The following is a 4,845-nucleotide window of genomic DNA, read 5'->3' on the forward strand; positions in this document are numbered from 1 at the left end:
AAACCAACAAAAACAGACAACAACCAGAGATTGACAGACGTTGAAACAACACCTGGAACTCAATAGACAGATAGCAGAGCTCAGAACAGAACAAAACTACAACAACGAAATCAAAAGACCTGGGAGGTCAACTGAAGTTCAAAATAATATCAATATCAAAGAAGAGATAAATGAAAGAGCAGAGATCCAAGTGGTGAAGATGGTAGGTAGATTACAGGATACAATAGATTCTCTTAAATGGAGGAAAAGTTAATAGACTATAAGATAACCCCAAAGAAAGCTAACACTTCACAAATTACCACAAAAATGAACTTCCAAGCAGAACATGAAAACTAAGAAAAAAATGACAATAAATATCACAAAAACCACAAAGTCAGCACAAGAAGGCTTGCAGAACAAAGGAGTGAACAAGCACTACCAAAAATTAAATCAATGGCAGCAATTAATTCATGCCTATTGAAAATTACATTGAATGACAATGAATTGAATGCACCAATGAAGAGACACAGAGTGGCAGACTGAATAAGAAAACAAGACCCTTCAATATGCTGCATGCAAGAGACACACCTTACACACAAAGACAAAAACACATAAAAGTTAAAGGATTGAAAAAAATATACCAAGCTAACTGCAACACTAAACAAGCAGGAGTGACAATTCTAATCTCTGATAAAGTAAACTTTAAGACAAAAACCAGCATAAGAGATAAAGAAGGACACTATCTTATAATCAAAGGGTCAATTGAGCAAGACGACATACCCATAATAAATATCTATGCTTCCAATGAAAAACCACCAGGATATATAAAGCAAACCTTACTAGAATTGAAAAAAGAAATAGTGCAATATTTTCATTAGCAACTTTTGACAAGGGACAGGACAACCAGAAAGAAACTCAACAAAGCTGCAGAGGAACTAAACAGCACAATCAACCAACTTGACCTTATAGACGTGTACAGAGCATTCAAACTAACAAAAGCACAATATACTTCCTTCTCGAATGCACGTGGACCATTTTCCAGAATTGACTATGTGTTAGGTCACAAAACAAGCCTCTATAAATTTACAAACATCAAAATGCTACAGAGCATCTTTTCAGACCACAATGCTATAAAATAAGAAATCAACAACAAGAAGACTAAGGTAAAAAAAAAAGTCGAATACATGGAAACTGAACAACACCGTATTGAAAAGTGACTGGGTAGAAGAATAAAATTAAATGTGAATTCAAAAAGTTCTTAGAAACAAACGAGAATGAAAACACAACATACCAAAATCTTTGGGGCACTGCAAAAGTAATGCTGAGAGGACAATTTATTTCAATAAATGCATACTTCCAAAAAGAAGAAAGAACCAATATTAACACACTAACACAGCATCTCCAACAATTAGAAAGTGACCAAAAGAGGGAACCTACAGTGACCAAAAGAAAAAGATAAATAAATAAAGCTAAGAACAGAAATAAATGAGATGGAAAACAAAAACTATAGAAAGAATCAACAGAACAAAAAGCTGGTTCTTTGAAAGGATTGATAAAATGAACAAACCTTTGGCAAAGTTAACAAAAGAAAAAGGGAGAAGGTACTAAAAACTCACATTAGAAACCATATGGGTGATGTCACAACGGTATCAAACGAAATCAAAAGGATAATAACAGAATACTATGAAGAGTTGTACTCCAGCAAATTTGAAAACTTAGAAGTGATGCATGCATTTTTAGAAAAACACGACCTACCAAAACTTACACAGAGTGAAGTAGAAAACTTGAACAGACTCAAAACAAAAGATGAAATTGATCAGGACATCAAAAAACTCCCAAACAAAAGAAGTCCAGGTCCTGATGGCATCACTGGTGATTTCTATCAAACATTCAGGGAAGAGCTGTCACCAATTCTACTGAAATTATTCCAAAATGCAGAAGAAGACGGCAAACTTCCTAATACATTTTATGAAGCAAGCATAACCCTCATACAATAACCAGGGAAGAACATCACTAAGAAAGAAAACTACAGACAAATATCCCTCATGAACATGCAAAAATTCTCAACAAAATCTGGCCAACAGAATCCAGCAGCACATCAAAAAAATAATACATCATGACCAAGTGGGTTTCATAATAGGGATGCAAGGATGGTTCAACATTAGAAAAACAATTAATGGAATCCACCACATAAATAAGAAAAAGGAAAATAACCACATGATCATATAGATTGATGTCAACTGATTTTTGATAAAATGCCTAGCTATGTTACTTGGGAAGAGATAGTCTCTTTAAGAGATAGTGCTGGGAGAACTGGAAAGTGATATTCAAAAAGATTGAAACAAGACCTTTACCTCATGCCTTATATAAACAGCAACTAAGCATGGATTAAAGACCTAAATGTGAATCCCCAAATGTGAAAGTCATCATTGAAAAAATAGGGACAAATATGAGGGCTCCAAGACAGGGAATACATAGACTACAAAACATTTTGAAAAGCACACAAACAAAAGTAGACAAAATAGATGAGTGGCACATATTAAAAAGTGAAAACTTATGTGCATCAAAAGACTTCATCAAAAGAGTGAAAAGGGAACACAAGAAATGGGAAAAAATCTTTTGCAACGACACATCAGACAAGGGATTCACTTCTAAAATATATAGGATACGACAACACCTCTACAACAAACGGACAAAGAACCCAATTAAAAAATGAGAAGAGGACGTGAACAGACACTTCACCAAGGAAGAGATCCGGGCAGTCAACAAACAAATGAAGAAATGGACACAATCATTAGCCATTATTGTTTTTGTTCAGTGCTGTTGAGACGATTGTGACCCTTAGAGACCCTGTATAGTATTTCCAAGGAGCAGCTGTTGAGCTTGAACCATTGACTTTGCAGTTCAAACAACTTTGCAGTCTGACGCATTACTAGCCATTGCTGTTAGGTGCCATCGAGTTGGTACTGAATCATAGCGACATTACGCACAGCAGAATGAAACATTGACAAATCCTGGGCCAATCTCACTTCTGTTGCCACGTTTGAGTTCATTGATACAGTCACTTGGCCAATTCATCTCGTAGGGGGTCTTCCTCTTTTTCTCTGACCCTCCACCTTTCCAAACATGATATCCTTCACCGGCAACTGGTCCCTCCTGACAAAATATCTGAAGTATGAGAGACGAAGTTTGGCCATCTTGGTCCCCAAAGAGCACTCTGGTTACACTTCTTCCAAAATGGATCTATTGGTTCTTTTGGTAGCCATGGCACTTTCAATATTCTCCTCCAACACCAAAACTGAAAAGAATCATTTCTTCTACGGTCTTCGTTATTCACTGTCTAGCTTTCGCATGCATTTGAGGTTATTGAAAATGCCATGGCTTGGGTCAGGTGCACCTTAGTCCCCAAGCTGACATCTTTGCTCTTCAACACTTTAAAAAGATCTTGTGCAGCAGACTTTCCTAATGCAATATGCGGCAGTTTGATTTCTTGACTGCTGCTTCCATGAGTGTAGATAGTTGATTCAAGAAGAATGAAGTCCTTGATAACTTTAATCCTTTCTCTGTTGATAAGAATGTTGTTCATTGGTCCAGTGGAGAGGATTTTTGTTTTTTTTTCACATTGAGATGCAATCCATACAGAAGGCTGGGATTTTTGATCTTCATCAGTAAAAGTCTTCATTTTCAGCAATAAAGTTTATATCATCTGCATGTTGCAGGTTGTTAATGAGTCTTACTCCAATCCTAATGCCACATTTTTCTTCATATATTACAGCTTCTCGGATTATTTGCTCAGCATACAGGTTGAACAAGTATGGTGAAGGAATACAACCTTGTCGCAGAACTTTCTTAATTTTAAACCATTCGGTGTTCCCATGTTCTGTTTGAACAACTATCTCTTGGTCCAGGTACAGATTCCTCATGAGCAGAATTAAGTGTTCCGGAATACTCATCCTTCACAATGTTGTCTGTGTCTTGTTATGACCCACACAATTGAAAGCGTTTGCATAGTCAATAAAGCACATGTAAACATCTTTCTGATATTCTCTGCTTTCAACCAAGACTCATCAGACATCAGCAATGATATCCCTCATTCCATGGCATCTTCTGAATCCGTCTTGAACCTCTGGAACTTGTCAATATATGCTTGCATCCATTTCTATATTACCTTTAGTAAAACTTTACACGCATGGGATATCAAAGAGATTGTCTGATGATTTCTGCATTCTTTTGTATCACCTCTCTTTGGAATGGGCACAAATATGGATCTCTTCCAATCAGTCGGCCAGATAGTTGTCTTCCATATTAATTGGTAGAGATGAGTGAGTGACGCCTTTGCTGCCTCACTTTCTTGGAAGATTTCAGTTTTTAATCCATCAATTCCTGGTGCCTTGTTCTTTGCCAATTCCTTCAATGCACCTTAGACTTCCTCCTTCAGGATCATTGGCTCTTGATCACATGCTACGTCTTGAAATGGTTGAACATTAACCATTTCCTTTTGTTACAGCGACTTTGTGTATTCCTTTCATCATGTGTTGATGCTTTCTACATCATTCAATAATTTTCCAAGAGAATCTTTCAGTTACAAAAGTCGAGGCTTGAATTATTTCTTCAGTTCCCCCAGTTTGAGAAATGCTGAGTGTGTTCTTCCTTTTTGGTTTTCTGATTCCAGATCTTTGCACATGTTGTTCTAATATTTGACTTTATCTTCTAGAGCTAAATTTGACATTTTCTGTTCAGCTCTTGGGCCTCCTCATTTCTTCCATTTGCTTTAGCATCTCTATGCTAGACAGCAAGTTTCAGTGTCTCTTCTGACATCCATTTTGACCTTTTCCTTCATTCTTGTTTTCTTAATAACTTTTGCTT

This window comes from Chrysochloris asiatica, unplaced genomic scaffold (assembly GCF_000296735.1).
Source record: "Chrysochloris asiatica unplaced genomic scaffold, ChrAsi1.0 scaffold00201, whole genome shotgun sequence".
NCBI lineage: Eukaryota > Metazoa > Chordata > Mammalia > Afrosoricida > Chrysochloridae > Chrysochloris > Chrysochloris asiatica.